Source organism: Moschus berezovskii, chromosome 5, assembly GCF_049115385.1.
Source record: "Moschus berezovskii isolate FMDL1 chromosome 5, NW_MosBer_1.0, whole genome shotgun sequence".
In the NCBI taxonomy this organism is placed as follows: domain Eukaryota; kingdom Metazoa; phylum Chordata; class Mammalia; order Artiodactyla; family Moschidae; genus Moschus; species Moschus berezovskii.
Genome location: NC_142464.1, coordinates 7,017,137 through 7,037,141, shown reverse-complemented (window position 1 = coordinate 7,037,141; position 20,005 = coordinate 7,017,137). Strand labels below are relative to the sequence as shown.

General features: G+C 40.3%; 1 protein-coding gene and 1 pseudogene across 1 annotated transcript in view; both read right to left on the bottom strand.

Moving 5' to 3' along the window:
• Positions 1 to 14,145, bottom strand: part of LOC148777784 (securin pseudogene) — a 63,622-nt pseudogene extending 49,477 nt beyond the window's left edge.
• Positions 1 to 20,005, bottom strand: part of MARCHF1 (membrane associated ring-CH-type finger 1) — a 688,453-nt gene that overhangs the window by 355,284 nt on the left and 313,164 nt on the right. The window lies entirely within an intron of this gene.

The window sequence follows — 20,005 nt, the reverse complement described above, 5'->3', positions numbered from 1 at the left end:
TATTGAGAGATAATTAGCATACATCTAGCTTTCATAAAATTCTGTTTTGACAATAGTGAAAAGATATATTACTTGGACTTGTTTTAAAGAAAACACAGAAGTAACTATGAATGTGTTGTACATAGTGAAGAGAAGAATCCCAACAATCACCCAGATCACATACAAAGAAAAAAATACACTTTTAGGATATTTAAAGCAAAGTTGCATCATTTGGGCTACTTTATCTTCAAAGGTGTCCTGATTGTCCAAATCCCTTTATGTGCAAGAAAGTTGAAAAGAAATATATACACATCATATTTATATATTATATTCACATAATTTTACATAATATATATTAGGTTTATATACTATATATTGTAAAAGACCTCAATGTTGGGAAAGATTGAGGGCAGAAGGAGGAGGGGAGACAGGATGAGACGGCTCGATAATATCACCAACTCAATGCACGTGAATGTGAGAAAACTCTTGGAAATAATGAAGGAGAGGGAAGTGTGCAGTCTGTCAGGTTGCAAATAATCAGATACAACTTACAGACTAAACAATAGCAACAAATAAAAATTAACCTAAATGTAAGAATGAAAAGTTTTGTATTCCAAATATTTTAGAAGAAATTACATCTCTTATTATCACTTCTGTGACCATTATAAACATATATTGTAAAGACTTGAATTATCCAAACAGCACACTTTAGTTAACAATTCAAAAATCTTTAAAACGTTTCTAGCATGTATTTGTTGAATATATGACATCTTGGTGCAGCATTATATATATATATTTAATTTAGAGGGTAAACATGATCATGTATCTTACTTGGACATTATGCATTGACTATTTTTGGGTTAAGTTTCTTATCAGACACTTCAATGATGTTCATTCTGAATATGATCAAAAAGAATAAGGCAACAGCGAAAGCATACAAGCTCACATCATAAGCTTACTCTAGACTTCATTATAAAATAATCATGTATTGACCTACTTCACAATACAAAGCTCTATTTGTATTGAAATGTTCAGGGGAAAACATAAACCGCAGAAACAAAATGCAACGCTCCTGGCACTGGGGCATCACATGTGCTTTCTGAGCACAATTTTAACATTTATTTTTTATATGTGTTGTAAAAGAGAAAGTTTAGGTGAGAAGACTTTATGTCTCCTAGTTTTCTCTCAATCAATCAGGATTCATCTCTTCTCTGCACTCAAACATTTGCAAACATTTCCACCCTTAGTGAAGCCTGAGGACAGGCAAGGAAAGTCTTGTGGAGAGATGAGGTAATGAACTCCGCTTGTCCTTGTTTCCATACGAGCTCCTATGTTGTTCACTGAGCGGGAATATGCTTATTTGCAGGACTGTGGCATTCTCATCTTAACCAGGAGTTAATTAACCCTCCCTTGGCTTAATACTCATCAATTTTATTTGTCAAGGCTTGCCCAAGCTGAGTTTCTCTAGAGCATTGATTTTTTAATATGTAGACTGTAAAATGCCCTGTAATTCATGCAAATTAAATTCATGTTATATGCAGATGTGTGTTTTTCTGGTGAAAGAATCCAGGTCTTTATAAGACTCACTGGGAATTCTGACCAACATTAGTGAAAGACTCACTGCTTCAGAGTAAGCCAGAACGTCTCCCTCTTGGCATTCTGTTAATAAAAACTTTATGGACTATGTGGCATTTCACAATCATACCTTGTTTGGGGACATTTTGTATTGGAGAGCAAAAGATGTCATTATAGTAGGGGCTCAAACTCTATTTTTAAACTAATGAATCAAACTGTTATACTTGCAGTGAATTATTTAGTCCTAATCGCAGAAGAATTGATGCTTTTGAACTGTGGTGCTGGAGAAGACTCTTGAGAGTCCCTTGGACTGCAAGGAGATCCAACCAATCCGTTCTGAAGGAGATCAGTCCTGGGTGTTCATTGGAAGGACTGATGCTGAAGCTGAAACTCCAATACTTTGGCCACCTCATGCAACGAGTTGACTCACTGGAAAAGAGTCTGATGCTAGGAGAGATTGGGTGTGGGAGAAGACAGGGACGACAGAGAATGAGATTGCTGGATGGCATCACCGACTCGATGGACATGATTTTTAGTGAAGTCCGGGAGTTGGTGATGGACAGGGAGGCCTGGCGTGCTGTGATTCATGGGGTTGCAAAGAGTCAGACACGACTGAGTGACTGAACTGAACTGAAACATCACTCATCTTAGTCTTGTATTATTAGTGTGAAGTAAATAAGGTTCAAGGGGGAAAAAAAAAAAAACATTAAAATCTATTTTCACAGTTTTTTTTTTTTTTTTTATGATAACAGCTACAAGACTAGAGTCACATAACACCCATTACTCCATCTATTTGGAAATCTGGAATTTTAAAATTTTCATGAAGAAATAAAAAGCATTCTAAGTCTACACCAGTGCAGGCAATTAGGGCCAAGAAATGACTTAATCCTTCACCACAAAGAATAGATTCACATAATTTTTGTCATTTATTTTATTTACTTATTTAGCCTTTGCCTGAATCAACCCCTGAGCCATATATTTATCAAAGGATTAATGGGATATTCCTAGGTCTCAGTATTGTTCTAGCATTTTTTGTTGCTGTTCATTTGCTAAGTCATGTCTAATTGTGACCCCATGGAATGCAGCACCCCAGATCCCTCTGTCTTCCACAATCTCCAAATTTGGTTCAAATATATGCCCATTGAGTTGATTATGCTATTGAACCATTTCATCCTCTGTTGCCCCCTTCTCCTCTTCAGTTCAGTCGCTCAGCTGCATCCAACTCTTTGTGATCCCGTGAACTGCAGCATGCCAGACTTCCCTGTCCATCACCAACTCCTGGATCCTACTCAAACTCATGTCCATTGAGTCAGTGATGCCATGCAACCATCACATCCTCTGTCGTCCCCTTCTCCTCCCACCTTCAATAATCCCAAATAAAGACAATGCAAAAGAAAGTTAAAACTATCATACAAATTCATTCATTTCACATGTGAGCAAGGCAATGCTCAAAATCCTTCAAGCTAGATTTCAGCAGTACATAAACTAAGGACTTTCCAAATGTAAAGCTGTGATTAGAAAAGGCAGAGAAACCACAGGCCAAATTGCCAATATTTCCTGGATCATGGAGTTCCAGAAAAAAATCTACTTGTACTTCATTGACTATGCTAAAGCCTTTAACTGTGTGGCTCACAATATACTGTGGATATTTTTCAAGAGATAGAAATAGCAGACCACCTTATCTGTCTCCTGAGAGACCTGAATGTGGGTCAGGAAGCAACATTTCGAACCTTACATGGAACAACAGACTGGTTCAAAATTTGGAAAGGAGAACATCAAGGCTATATATTATCACCCTACTTATTTAATTTATAAGCTGAGTACATCATGCAAATTGCTGGCTGGAAGAATCACAACTTGAAATCAAAATTGCTGGGAGAAATATCAGCAACCTTAGATATACAAATGATACCACTCTAATGTCAGAAAATGAAGAGGATCCAACAAGGATATTACAGTCACCAGCAATTGCAGCCACCATGGATGATGAGCTGGTGAGCCGTGAGAGGATTTAGGAAGGAAAGAATATCTGTCATCTAGCAGCCATCAGACTGCAGCCCCTTCCCATGATGAGCTCTGAGGAAGTTCAGAATGTGAAAACAGAATACTGGGGGGGCGGTCCTAAGATGACGGAGGAATAGGACAGGGAGACCACTTTCTCCCCCACAAATTCATCCAAAGAACATTTGAACGCTGAGTAAATTCCACAAAACAACTTCTGAATGCCGGCAGAGGACATCAGGCACCCAGAAAAGCAGCCCATTGTCTTTGAAAGGAGGTAGGAAAAAATACAAAAGATAAAAAGAGAGATGAAAGAGGTAGGGAAAGAGATCTGTCCAGGTAAGGGAGTCTTAAAAAAAAGAGAAGTTTCCAAACACCAGGAAACACTCTGACTGGTGAGTCTGTGGTGAGCCTTGGAACCAGAGAGGGCAACACAACAGGGAGGAAAAATAAATAAATAATTAAAATCCTAGATTACGTGCCCAATGGTAACTCCCTGTGGAGAAGCAGCGCAGACGCCCACATCTGCCACTAGCAAGCAGGGGCTGGGCAAGGAGGCCCGGGCTGCATTGCTTAGAGTAAGGACCAGGCCTGAATGCCCCGAAGGCAATCTTAGGGAACTAACTTGAGATAGCAAAAGAGACTATGGGATAGCTACCCCACAAAAAGACGAAAAGCCCTAACCTAAGACACTGCCAGATGACACCACCCTTATGGCAGAAAGTGAAGAGGAACTCAAAGGCCTCTTGATGAAAGTGAAAGAGGAGAGTGAAAACGTTGGCTTGAAGCCCAACATTCAGAAAACAAAGATCATGGCATCTGGTCCCATCACTTCATGGGAAATAGATGGGGAAACAGTGTCAGACTTTATTTTTTTGGGGCTCCAAAATCACTGCAAGGGATTGGGGGTGGGAGGAGATGGGGACGACAGAGAATGAGATGGCTGGATGGCATCACTGACTCGATGGACATGAGTTTGAGTGTAATCCGGGAGTTGGTGATGGACAGGGAGGCCTGGCGTGCTGTGATTCATGGGGTCGAAGGGTCGGACACGACTAAGTAACCGAACTGAACTGAAGATACCTCCAGACCAGCTCACAGAACAAAGGACTGAGCAGAGCTAGCTGGCTGCGGATGGCCCATCCCCCATCCCTCAATGAGACAGGCAGGCAAGGGCAGCCAGAGCCTGAAGGGGCAATCACGGCCCCATAAAGGCATCATCTACCAAACTACAAGCAGACTTTGTTGCTAACCAAGACTTCTTGGGATTCTGGATGGTCAACATCTGCCGGGAGGGTTGCAGCCAGAGATCAGTTCCCCGGAAGAGACGCACAGCACACCTGAGAACGTGCGCCAGTTGTACACCCAAAAAACCGAGCGGCAGGGATGGGGGAGGAGTTAAGTCACAGCGACTGCACTTGCCAAACACCTAGTCACCTGAGCTACCCGGACCGGGGAAGGGCACAAAACGCAGGCCCAACTGAATCTGCGCCTTTGAGGAGTACCTGAGAACCTGAACCTGAGCAGCTTAGACGTGGGAAGTACATACAACCCAGGGCTGGCCTCAGACAGTTACCGGCAGAGCAACCTAGAGCCTAAGCAGTGTAGACAGGGAAAGCACACATGCTGTGAGCGGGGCAAACCTAGTGTGGCCAAGACACTGTGAGCACTCCCCACACACGCCAGTGATATTTGTTTGAGTGTTCCTCCCTTCCCACAGCACGACTGAACAACTGAGCCTTAAAAAGTGACCACCACCGCCCCCTTGTGTCAGGGCTGAAATTAGACACTGAGGAGACGAGCAAACAGAAGAAGCTAAAATAAATGGAGGGAAGCGCTTTGGAAGTGACAGGTGCAATAGATTAAAACCCTGCAGTTAGCACCGACTACACAGGAAGGGGCCTACAGATCTTGAGAAATATAAGCCGATCAAGGAACTATCTAAAAATGAACTGACCCCACACTGTCCACAATAACACCAGAGAAAGTTCTAGATATATTTTTATTATTATCATTCTTTAAATTAAAAAAAATATTTTTAAGTCCTCTATTACTCCTTTAATTTTTATTTTTATAACGTACTTTACAAAAAAGACCCTATTTTTTAAAGCAAACTTCATATATATACATATATTTTATAATTTTTGTGACTTTTTTTTCTTTAATATTGTATTTTTGAGAATCCAACATCTACGCTAGATTTTTAATCTTTGCTTTTTGGTATTTGTTATCAATTTTGTACCTTTAAGAACCCAATCTTCCGTACCCATTTTTACTTGGGAGCGAGTAATCACCGACCTGATTGCTCTCTCCCCCTTTGGACTCTCCTTTTTCTCCCCCAATTCGCCTCTATCTCTTCCCCCTGCCTTGTCTTCTCTACCCAACTCTGTGAATCTTTTCGTATGTTCCACGCTGTGGAGAACACTTAGGAAACTGATTACTGGCTAGCTTGCTCTCTCCCCTTTTGACTCCCCCTCCTCTCCTCCTGGTCACCTCTGTCTCCCTCCTCCCTCTTCTCTTCTCTGTGTAACTCCGTGAACATCTATGAGGGATCCAGACTGTGGCGAACACTTAAGGAACTGATTATTGGCTAGTTTGCTCTCTCCCCTTTTGATTCCCCCTCTTCTCCTCTCCTTGGAAGGAAAGTTATGACCAACCTTGATAATCTATTACAAAGCAGAGACATTACTTTGCCAACCAAGGTCCATCTAGTCAAGGCTATGGTTTTTCCCGTGGTCATGTATGGATGTGAGAGTTGGACTGTGAAGAAAGCTGATCACCGAAGAATTGATGGTTTTGAACTGTGGTGGTGGAGAAGACTCTTGAGAGTCCCTTGTACTGCAAGGAGATCCAACCAGTCCATTCTAAAGGAGATCAGTCCTGGGTGTTCATTGGAAGGACTGATGCTAAAGCTGAAACTGCAATACTTTGGCCACCTCATGCGACAAGTTGACTCACTGGAAAAGACTCTGATGCTGGGAAAATTTGGGGGCGGGAGGAGAAGGGGACGACAGAATGAGTTGGCTGGATGGCATCACCGACTCTGTGAACATGAGTTTGCGTGAACTCCGGGAGTTGGTGATGGACAGGGAGGCCTGGTGTGCTGTGATTCATGGGGTCACGGAGATTCGGACACGACTGAGAGACTGAACTGAACTGAACTTCTCCTTCTGGTCACCTCTACCTCCCTCTTCTCTTCTCCATGTAACTCTATGTACCTCTCTGGGTGTCCCTCACTGTGGAGAAACTTTTCATCTTTAACCTAACTGTATACATAGGTGCTGTATAAATGGAGAAGTCTTGAGGCTACTGTAAGAATAAGACTGAAACCAGAGGCAGGAGGCTTACGTCCAAATCCTGAGAACACCAGAGAACTCGACTCCAGGGAACATTAATCAATAGGAGCTCATGAAATGCCTCCATACCTACACCACCCAAGAGCCAACAAGTTCCAGAGCAAGACATACCACGCAAATTCGCCAGCAACACAGGAACATAGCCCTGAGTTTCAATATACAGGCTTCCAAAAGTCACTCCAAACCCACTGACATCTCATACCTCATTACTGGACACTTTATTGCACTCCAGAGAGAAGAAATCCAGCTCCACCCACCAGAACACCGACACAAGCTTCCCTAACTAGGGAACCTTGACAAGCCACCCGTCCAACCTCACCCACAGCGAGGAAACTCCACAATAAAGAGAATTCCACAAACTGCCAGAATACAGAAAGGCCACCCCAAACACAGCAATATAAGAAAGATGAAGAGGCAGAGAAATACCCAACAGGTAAAGGAACAGGATAAATGCCCACCAAACCAAACAAAAGAGGAAGAGATAGGGAACCTACCTAATGAATAATTCCAAATAATGATAGTGAATGTGATCCAAAATCTTGAAAACAAAACGGAGATACAGATAAATATCCTGGAGACAAGGATCGAGAAGATACAAGAAAGGTTTAACAAGGACCTAGAAGAAATAAAAAAGAGTCAATATAGAATGAATAATGCAATAAATGAGATAAAAACACTCTGGAGGGAATCACCAGTAGAATAACGGAAGCAGAAGATAGGATAAGTGAAGTAGAAGATAGAAAGGTAGAAATAAATGAACGAGACAGAAAAAAAGAAAAACTAATTAAAAGAAATGAGAACTATCTCAGAGACCTCTGGGACAATGTTAAACGCTCCAACATTCGAATCATAGGTGTCCAAGAAGAAAAAGACAGAAAGAAAGACCATGAGAAAATCCTTGAGGAGATAATAGTTGAAAATTTCCCTAAAGTGGGGAAAGAAATAATCACCCAAGTCCCAGAAACCAGAGAGTCCCTAACAGGATAAACCCAAAGCGAAACACCCCAAGACATATATTAATCAAATTAACAAAGATCAAACACAAAGAATAAATATTAAAAGCAACAAGGGAAAAATAAAAAATAACACACAAGGGGATCCCCAAAAAGATAAAAGCTGATCTTTAAATCGACACTCTTCAGGCCAGGAGGGAATGGCAAGACATACTTAAAGTGATGAAAGAAAATAGCCTATGGCCCAGATTACTGTACCCAGCAAGGATCTCATCCAAATATGAAGGAGAAATCAAAAGCTTTACAGACAAGCAAGAGCTGAGAGAATTCAGCACCACCAAAACAGCTCTTCAACAAACGCTAAAGGATCTTCTCCAGACAGAAAATACAGAAAGAGTGTATAAACTCGAACCCAAAAAAATAAAGTAAATGGCAATGGGATCATACTTATCAATAATTACTTTAAATGTAAAGGGTTTGAATGCCTCAACCAAAAGACAAAGTCTGGCTGAATGGATAAAAAACAAGACCCCTATATATGTTGTCTACAAGAGACCCACCTCAAAACGAGGGACACATACAGACTGCATGTGAAGAGCTGGAAAAAAACATTCCATGCAAACAGAGACCAAAAGAAAGCAGGAGTAGCAATACTCATATCAGATAAAATAGACTTTAAAACAAAGGCTGTGAAAAGAGACAAAGAAGGACACTACATAATAATCAAAGGATCAATCCAAGAAGAAGATATAACAATTATAAATATATATACACCCAACGTAGGAGCACCACAATATATAAGGCAAATGTTAACAAGTATGAAAGGGGAAATTAGCAATAATACAATAGTGGGAGACTTTAATACCCTATTCACACCTATGGATAGATCAACTAAACAGAAAATTAACAAGAAAACACAAACTTTAAATGATACAATAGACCAGTTAGACCTAGTTGATAGCTATAGGACATTTCACCCCAAACCAATGAATTCCACCTTTTTCTTAAGTGCAGACAGAACCTTCTCCAGGATAGACCACATCCAGAGCCATAAATCTATCCTTCGTAAATTCAAAAAACTTGAAATCATTCCAAGCACCTTTTCCGATCACAATGCAGTAAGATTAGATCTCAATTACAGGAGAAAAACTATTAAAAATGCCAACATATGTAGGCTGAACAACATGCTGCTAAATATACAACAAATCACAGAAGAAATCAAAAAAGAAATCAAAATATGCATAGAAATGAATGAAAATGAAAACACAACAACCCAAAACCTGTGGGACACTGTAAAAGCAGTGTTAAGGGGAAGGTTCATAGCAATACAAGAAAACCTCAAGAAACAAGAAAAAAGTCAACTAAATAACCTAACTCTAAACCTAAAGCAACTAGAAAAGGAAGAAATGAAGAACCCCAGGGTTAGTAGAAGGAAAAAAATCTTGAAAGTTAGGGCAGCAATAAATGCAAATGAAACAAAAGAGACCATAGCAAAAATCAACAAAGTCAAAAGCTGGTTCTTTGAGAGGGTAAATAAAATTGACAAACCATTAGCCAGACTCATCAAGAAACAAAGGGAGAAAAATTAAATCAATAAAATTAGAAATGAAAATGGAGAGATCACAACAGACAACACAGAAATACAAAGGATCATAAAAGACTACTATCCGCAATTATATGCCAATAAAATGGACAACTTGGAAGAAATGGACAAATTCTCAGAAATGTACAACTTTCCAAAACTGAGCCAGGAAGAAATAGAAAATCTTAACAGGCCCATTACAAGCACGGAAATTGAAACTGTAATCAGAAATCTTCTAGCAAACAAAAGCCCAGGTCCAGATGGCTTCACAGCTGAATTCTACCAAAAATTTAGAGAAGAGCTAATACCTATCCTACTCAAACTCTTCCAGAAAATTGCAGAGGAAGGTAAACTTCCAAATTCATTCTATGAAGCCACCATCACCCTAATACCAAAACCTGACAAAGATGCCACAAAAAAGAGAAAACTACAGGCCAATATCACTGATGAACATAGATGCAAAAATCCTTAACAAAATTCCAGCAATCAGAATCCAAAAATACATTAAAAAGATCATACATCATGATCAAGTGTGTTTTATCCCAAGGATACAAGTATTCTTCAATATCCGCAAATCAATCAATGTAATACACCACATTAATAAATTGAAAAATAAAAATCATATGATTATCTCAATAGATGCAGAGAAAGCCTTTGACAAAATTCTATACCCATTTATGATAAAAACACTCGAGAAAGCAGGAATAGAAGGAACATAACTCAACATAATAAAAGCTATATATGAGAAAGCCACAGGAAACATTATCCTCAATGGAGAAAAATTGAAAACATTTCCCCTAAAGTCAGAAACAAGACAAGGGTGCCCACTCTCACCACTACTATTCCACATAGTTTTGGAAGTTTTGGCCACAGCAATCAGAGCAGAAAAAGAAATAAAAGGAATCCAAATTGGAAAAAAAAAAGTAAAACTCACTGTTTGCCGATGACATGATCCTCTACACAGAAAACCCTAAAGACTTTACCAGAAAATTACTAAAGCTAATCAATGAAAAGTTGCAGGATATAAAATCAACACACAGAAATCCCTTGCATTCCTATACACTAATAATGAGAAAATAGAAAGAGAATTTAAGGAAACAATTTCATTCACCATTGCAACGAAAAGAATAAAATACTTAGGAATATATCTACCTAAAGAAACAGAAGACCTTTATATAGAAAACTATAAAATACTGGTGAAAGAAATCAAAGAGGACACTAATAGATGGAGAAATATACCGTGTTCATGGATCCGAAGAATCAATATAGTGAAAAGGAGTATACTACCCAAAGCAATCTATAGATTCAATGCTATCCTTATCAAGCTGCTGCTGCTGCAAAGTCACTTCAGTCGTGTCCGACTCTGTGTGACCCCATAGACGGAAACCCACCAGTCTCCCCCTTCCCTGGGATTCTCCAGGCAAGAACACTGGAGTGGGTTGCCATTTCCTTCTCCAATGTGTGAAAGTGAAAAGTGAAAGTGAATTTGCTCAGTCGTGTCAGACCCTTAGCGACCCCACGGACTGCAGCCCACCAGGCTCCTCCATCCATGGGATTTTCTCGGCAATAGTACTGGAGTGGCTTGCCATTGCCTTCTCCGCCCTATCAAGCTACCAACAGTATTTCTCACAGAGCTAGAAAAAATAATTTCACAATTTGTATGGAAATAGAAAAAACCTCGAATAGCCAAAGCAATCTTGAGAAAGAAGAATGGAACTGGAGGAATCAACCTGCCAGGCTTCAGACTCTACTACAAAGCCACAGTCATCAAGACATTATGGTACTGGCATAAAGACAGAAATATAGATCAATGGAACAAAATAGAAAGCCCAGAGATAAATCCATGAACCTATGGACATGGATTATCTTTGACAAAGGAGGCAAGAATACACAATGGATAAAAGACAACCTCTTTAACAAGTGGTGCTGGGAAAACTGATCAGTCACTTGTTAAAGAATGCAACTAGAACATTTTCTAACACCATACACAATAATAAACTTAAAATGGATTAAAGATGTAAACCTAAGACCAGAAACTATAAAACTCGTAGAGGAGAACATAGGCAAAACACTCTCCGACATAAATCACAGCAGGATCCTCCATGATCCACCTCCAAGAATATTGGAAATAAAAGCAAAAGTAAACAAATAAGACCCAATTAAAATTAAAAGCTTCTGCGCAACAAAGGAAATGATAAGCAAGGTGAAAAGACAGCCTTCAGGGTGGGAGAAAATAATAGCAAATGAAGCAACTGGCAAAGAATTAATCTCCAAAATATACAAGCAGCTCCTGCAGCTCAATTACAGAAAAATAAATGACCCAATCAAAAAATGGGCCAAAGAACTAAACAGACATTTCTCCAAAGAAGACATACAGATGGCTAAAAAACACATGAAAAGATTTTCAACATCAGTCATTATCAGTTCAGTTCAGTTTAGTTTCTCAGTCGTGTCCTACTCTTTGAGACCCCATGAATCACAGCACACCAGGCCTCCCTGTCCATCACCAACTCCCGGAGTTCACTCAAACTCATGTCCATCAAGTTGGTGATGCCATTTAGCCATCTCATTCTCTGTCATCCGCGTCTCCTCCTGCCCCCAATCCCTCCAGGCATCAGAGTCATTTCCAGTGAGTCAACTCTTCCCCTGAGGTGGCCAAAGTTTTGGAGTTTCAGCTTTAGCATCAGTCCTTCCAACGAACACCCAGGACTGATCTCCTTTAGAATGGACTGGTTGGATCTCCTTGTAGTCCAAGGGACTCCCAAGAGTCTTCTCCAACACCACTGTTCAAAAGCATCAGTTCTTCAGTGATCATCTTTCTTCATAGTCCAACTCTCACATCCATACATGACCACTGAATAAACCATAGCCTTGACTAGATGGACCTTTAATCAAAACCAAAATGAGGTACCATTTCACGCCAGTCAAAATGGCTGCAATCCAAAATTCTACAAGCAATAAATGCTGGAGAGGGTGTGGAGAAAAGGGAACCCTCTTATACTGTTGGTGGAAATGCAAAGTAGTACACCCACTGTGGAGAACAGTGTGGAGATTCCTTAGAAAACTGGAAATAGAACTACCATATGACCTAGCAATCCCAATTCTGGGCATACACACCAAGGAAACCAAGAAAGAGACACGTGTACCTCAATGATCATCACAGCACTGTTTATAATAGCCAGGACGTGGAAGCGACCTATATGCCCATCAGCAGACGAATGGATAAGAAAGCTGTGGTACATATACACAATGGAGTATTATTCAGCAGTTAAAAGGAATACATTTGAATCAGTTCTAATGAGGTGAATGAAACTGGAGCCTATTATACAGAGTGAAGTAAGTCAGATAGAGAAACACCAATACAGTATAATAATGCACATATATGGAATTTTAAAAGATGGCAGTGATAATCTTGTATGCGAGGCAGCAAAAGAGACACAAATATATAGAACAGTCTTTTGGACTCTGTGGGAGAGGGAGAGGGTGGGATGATTTGGGAAAATTGCGTTGAAACATGTTTATTATCATATGTGAAACGAATCGCCAGTCCAGGTTCGATGCATGATACAGGATGCTCGGGACTGGTTCACTGGGATGACCCAGAGGGATGGTATGGGGAGGGAGGTGGGAGGGGGGTTCAGAATGGAGAACACATGTACACCTTAGAGGGTAACAGGCAGGAAGGCCTGGGGTCTCCAAATGGAGGAAATAGGCTGCACATATCAGACATTTTTATCTCTCTTAAGCAGCAGGAGGAAACCAACTACCGATCTTTTTTTCCTTCTCTGTACAAATTTAAAAGGAGGCTTCTCTTAAAATACTGTGTTGCGTAATGACACCTGATTTCACCTGACGTTAACTATTTTCAAACCTTGAGTTAACTAATGCCTTTTTCTTATGGAAATGTTTGTCATAAGTTATGTTAATATACTATGCATTTACCCCAGACTCTGTCTTTAAGTTGGTTCCACCTAATGGCTCAGAACCTACTTGACAAACAAGTATGTTATATTCAGATATTGTTCCCCTAATCTATGTAAACGAAACTATTTGTATGGTAATCTGCCCTTCTACAAGATTCAAGTCAATCGTTTTATGGTCCGGGATGAATCATGTGGTGCCAAGATCATCCCAAAATGCATCTTATGGGTGAGGGCGTGGTGCATTCTGAGTTTTAAGACATTCCTTTCTTTTATTAACATACTGCTAGTGATTGTATAACATCCAGCTGAAGACTAGCAGAGGGGTACTCTTTCTGCCCCCTTCTAATGCCTATATCAGAAGCTTTCTCTATCTCCTTTATACTTTAATAAAACTTTATTACACAAAAGCTCTGAGCGATCAAGCCTCATCTCTGGCCCCAGATTGAATTCTCCTCCAGAGGCCAAGAATCCTGGTATCTTTTCATCCAGCAACAACCTTTCATCTTGGGGGCTTGTCCGTGATCCTTCAGGACAAGGTAAGGATGCTTGTGTGAATGAATGACAAGCCCTGAGTGAAGCAAGTGAGGAGCCCTGTTGTGCGGTTCAACTGTGATCTCATATGGCTTATGAAAGAAACCTGTCGGGGGTTTATACCGACCAGCCAAGGCCAAGAGGCACCCAATGTTTCCTTTGGGGAATCGACCAGAAATGGACAAAGCGTGTGTACCAAACACTCCTTTCTCGGTCAGACTTCTCAGGTTCTTTGATCGTTTCATAACTCCTTGGAAATTAGAAGTACTAACCTAATCTATTGGATCATAGACTTTTAAGATACTTGTGATCTATGCTATTACTGTGTACTGCTACTTAGGTCCTAAACTTGGATTAGTAGTCAGGAAGCACCTAGCCTCACTAAGAATCAAAAGTTTGGAAGCTAGAAGGAGCTCTAGCTCCAAGAACACCTCTGAGGTTAAAGGTTACTCAGATTAGAACTGCAATTTGTTTTTTCCAGGACTGGAAAAGGTCAGTCTTCATTCCAATCCCAAAGAAAGGCAATGCCAAAGAATGCTCAAACTACCGCACAGTTGCACTCATCTCACACGCTAGTAAAGTCATGCTCAAAATTCTCCAAGCCAGGCTTCAGCAATATGTGAACCGTGAACTCCCAGATGTTCAAGCAGGTTTTAGAAAAGGCAGAGGAACCAGAGATCAAATAGCCAACATCCGTTGGAACATGGAGAAAGCAAGAGAGTTCCAGAAAAACATCTATTTCTGCTTCATTGACTATGCCAAAGCTTTTGACTGTGTGGATCACAATAAACCGTGGAAAATTCTGAAAGAGATGGGAATCCCAGACCACCTGACCTGCCTCTTGAGAAACCTGTATGCAGGTCAGGAAGCAACAGTCAGAACTGGACATGGAACAACGGACTGGTTCCAAATAGGAAAAGGAGTACGTCAAGGCTGTATATTATCACCTTGCTTATTTAACTTCTATGCAGAGTACATCATGAGGAACGTTGGGCTGAAAGAAGCACAAGCTGGAATCAAGATTGCTGGGAGAAATATCAATAACCTCAGATATGCAGATGACACTACCCTTATGGCAGAAAGTGAAGAGGAACTCAAGAGCCTCTTGATGAAAGTGAAAGAGGAGAGTGAAAATGTTGGCTTGAAGCTCAACATTCAGAAAACAAAGATCATGGCATCTGGTCCCATCACTTCATAGGAAATAGATGAAAAAACAGTGGAAACAGTGTCAGACCTTATTTTTTTGCGCTGCAAAATCACTGCGGATGCTGATTGCAGCCATGAAATTAAAAGACGCTTACTCCTTGGAAGGAAAGTTATGACCAACCTTGATAGTATATTAAAAAGCAGAGACATTACTTTGCCAACAAAGGTTCATCTAATCAAGGCAATGGTTTTTCCCGTGGTCATGTATGGATGTGAGAGTTGGACTGTGAAGAAAGTTGATTGCCAAAGAATTTATGCTTTTGAACTGTGGAGCTGGAGAAGACTCTTGAGAGTCCCTTCGACTGCAAGGAGATCCAACCAGTCCATTGTAAAGGAGATCAATCCTGGGTGTTCATTGGAAGGACTGATGCTAAAGCTGAAACTCCAATACTTTGGCCACCTCATGCGACGAGTTGACTCACTGGAAAAGACTCTGATGCTGGGAGGGGTTGGGGGCGGGAAGAGAAGGGGACGTCAGAGAATGAGATGGCTGGATGGCATCACCGACTCTGTGAACATGAGTTTGAGTGAACTCCGGGAGTTGGTGATGGACAGGGAGGCCTGGCGTGGGCCTCCCTGTGATTCATGGGGTCGCAGAGAGTCAGACACGACTGAGCAAACTGAACTGAACTGAACGCTGGCTCTTAGTGGACCAGAGGAGGCTCTTATACTGGTGTGGTGACGCTTGAAAGGAACATCTCAGTTTTATGTCTGTATCAGTCTTATTGTGGTCAAAAATATACTGAATGTGGTCAAAAAAGGGTCGTACACAGACACTTAGGTGACAAAAATTTCCTGGAAGGTTACTCTGATTGCACCCCTGATGGCATCCGAGGCAAACAAGGTTTTAATGGTAAACAGCTGGACGTCAGTCAGGGATGACATCAGGTCTACCCCTCGTGCATCCCCACCCCGTCTCAGTGGTAGAACTGGGAGGGACGAGTATGATGCCTTTGTCAGTAAGGGACAGACCAGGTAAAGTCCGACCAGGAAGGGAAAGCTTTTGGTGTAAAGTCTGTCTACACTCCCATCTAGAGCAGGGAGAGACGCCTCCGGTAGAAAGATGGTGCTGGTCGCTTTTTTTCTCTCTTATAGATGGGAGCTAACAATTCCAGCCTCACCCCTCTGAACTGTATCTTGAAAAAGTGAGATAGATTTGATCCCCAAGGCTTAAAGAAGACACACCTGCTCTTCCTATGTGATACTGCGTGGCCGCTGTACCTGCTGGAGGATGGCGAACGGTGGCCAGTTGGAGGGTCTCTTAAGTATAATGCTGTTTAACAATTAGACCGGTTCTGTAAAGAACAAGGAAAATGGGTAGAAGTAATGCTTCCCTGGTGGCTCATAGGATAAAGCGTCTGCCTCCAATGCGGGAGACCCGGGTTCGATCCCTGGGTCGGGAAGATCCCTTGGAGAAGGAAATGGTAACCCACTCCAGTATTTTTGCCTGGAGAATCCCATGGACAGAGAAGCCTGGTAGGCTACAGTCCACGGGGTCGCAAAGAGTCGGACACGACTGAGCGACGGAACAGAACATATGGGTTGCCCTTTTTCTCCCTGTGAAATATGCCAGACTTATGTCCTAAGGGTATAGATTTGGGTGTGAAACCTTCATCTCCCTCCTGTCCTCATACTTTTCCCCCATACCCAGGGCTCCAAACTGAACAAATTGAAAGCCAGAGAACACCGCCCCCCCCCGCCCCAAGAAGTGTTGCCTTTGTCTCAGTGGAAACCCAAACTGATATTCAAACTGCCTTGGTCTCAGTGGAAATCCAAACTGAGATTCAAACTGCCCACGTAGAGGTCCAAACAACTCCTGTCTCAGTAAGACCTCAGATTACTCTGGTTTCAGTAGAAACTCAGACCATCGAAGTAAGAGATGAGATGGAGGACAGAAGACAAACAGATAAAGAAAAGCAGGTTTCTCCAATCTATCCCTGAGATCATATGTGCAGAGCAGCCAGAGAGGCTGAGGAACAGCCTCACAAGCTGTTGCCTCTTCATGAAGCAACCACCGGGAGAAATTGTCTGAGAGTTAATAAGCCTTTTTCTTATCAAAAATTACAAAGAATCAAGGAAGACCTGGGAGACTATTTAGAGGACCCAGAAAAATATATTAAAGTTTTTAAAGATGTTACTCTGCTTTATGACCTTAGTTGGAAGGATGTGATGTATATCTTGGGACAAATGCTGACTGACTCAAAAAGTCGTTTTGGAAAAGTGGTTGCTTATGGAGATGAATGGTTTAGTAACGAATCAATTGGGAAGAGGGAGGACCCTCCCCACTGGGAATCAGGCGGTCCCAACTACAGAACCAGACTGGGACTACAACACAACAAAAGGAAGACAGGATCAGAGTCATTTTGTCAGATGTATTCTTGAAGGATTCAGGCAGGCGCATGCTAAGCCTTTAAACTATGGCAAATTGGCAGACATAGAACAGGAGAAGGAAGCTCCTGGTAAATTCCTAGATAGACTGTGAGAAGCCCTTCGCAGATTCACTGAGGCTGATCCCGAAAGTAAAGCGGGAAAAGTGACCTTAAAGGACAGATTTCTCACTCAGTCAGCTCCAGATATCTGCCATAAGCTATTAAAACAGGCATATGGACCACATCAGTCTTCAGATACTCTGTTACAAATGGCTCAGACAGTTTATTATGGTATACAATATGAGAAAAAGAAAAACAGAGAAAGACAAAGGAACAGGCAGAAGCCTTCGCAACGGATTCATGTCAATGTATGGCAAAACCAATACAATATTGTAAAGTAATTAGCCTCCAATTAAAATAAATAAATTTTATGTTTTAAAAAAAAGAGAAAAAAAAAAAGAAAGAAAGAAAGAAAGAAAACAGAATACTGGCCCCAGATGGCTGAGGTGCATATCAAAGGAATGATTTCAGTGAGTCCAGACTCTTGCCATACATAGAAAAATGATAAATTTCTTAGCTTGGGTTATCTGATTTTCTTTAATTAGCAATAATCTTTTGGCATTCAGACTATCTGCCCTTCCTTGTAAAACTCCTATTATCCTGACTCTTCCCGTCACTTCTTTGAAACAGTTCTCTCAGGGTTCGCTGAGATTCTGTCTGCCCCCAGCCTGAAGTTCTAAAAATTCCCATCAAATAAAACATAATGCTCAACTTTTAGGTTGTGATTTTTTTTTTTTTTTTAAATCGACAATAGTAATAGATGGTAATGCTATTTAGGAAGAAGCAGTACTACATAGTGGCTATTTACAAGTTGTAAATAGAAAGGAAAAGAAGAACTTAGTATTACATCCGATTTTCTTGCTTTGATAACTAGTGGATAGTAGTGACATTTAATTGAATGTAGGAAGAAGAATATATTAAAGGGAAGACACAGGCAGAAGCTCCTTAAAATATTTTCAGTGACTAAAATGCCTATTTTATTGCAGTAAAAACTGAAGTCTGAGCACATAGGAACAATCTGTAAGGTTTCTCTTGCCGATTCTTTAGAAAAACAGTGGCACGTGTGTCCACAGAAGGGCATAATAGAACTTCACATCAAACCATTGAAGGTGTTCAAAATGAGCGACCCCAAACTGCCAGTCAGCAAGTGAATTATTTTGAGTTGAAAAAAAGGAAGGTCCAAGAGACTCAGGAATAACTTTTTATTTTCCCTTTAGCTACCTAAAGTAATTTAGATAAATGACCTGGCTAAGAGAGAGAGCTATTACAAGAGATAAGTTTCATCTGAATTTGTCTGTATGGCACACAAATATCTAACTAACATCTGATCTCAACTTCCTGTGAATTTGCCCTCCTCCCCTTTGAAGTCCCTGGCTCCTACAACAGTCCTTAATTCAGGATTCATTAGCCTCAACTACTCAACTTGACCTTGGGTTTTAAATCTCTGGAACCGCAGTATGCTTGTACTTAAATTTATTTTTGTCCTGTTAATCTGTTTCACATCAACATAATTAATAGACCAGCAAAAAGAACCTAAAAAGTTAGAGGAAAATTTTTCCTTGCCAACTTTGAGAAAGTTTATCTTTGTAGAAGAAATTATTCACAAACTGACATCCAAGCTATACCCTTCTTTGAATATAATGTGATCTCAAGATGTCAACTTCTCTATAATAACTACAGTGACTGTATAACTGTGTCAATAAAAGGCCCAAGAAGCATTATAAGGATCTAATCTCTGGAGATTAGATATAGTAGTGAACCAGGAAGTGAGTGTTATTAGCTTCAACCATTTCCCACTTTGATTGTCTCAGGTTGTTATGAAACCACAACTGGGATCAACATGTTGGATCTGGTTTGTGCTGGTTTGTGGGAGCCAACTGTTGAAGTTTTAGGAATATGGTGGCTAGATTTTAATCGCAGGCATTATTAAAAAGTTAATTTATATAAAGTCACAAATAAGTTATATTAAAACAGAAATAAACACTTAAATCATTATTCTTAAATTTTTGCTGCTGTATTATTATCTAAGGTTATTAATGTCTATTATACCTGTATATTAGAAATATTATATAATGGTGTTTGCTACTTTGCCTCTTTTCTCAACTCTATATTTAATGAGGTCACATTGGCAGCTTGATCTCAGTCATGGTGAGGATATACCATTGAAATCAACAAATGTCACAAATTATGGCTTATTGTTTCTTTGATTGTTAGGCTTAAGATTGCAGAGAAAATATTAATGATGGAGATTAAATTTAAAAGTGTGCTTTGTCTGTAGCTATTATAGTTTAAGTAAAATTTAAAAACTGAAGTTATATTCTTCCAGTATTTGAAGACTATTATTCCATTTACTGAAAAAATGATTCATCAGTGAACATTGATGAATACATGACTTTCTAACGTACAATTTCATTTATTTTTCTTACTGTCAAATAAAACAAAAGCATCATACAGAATATTTATCAGAACA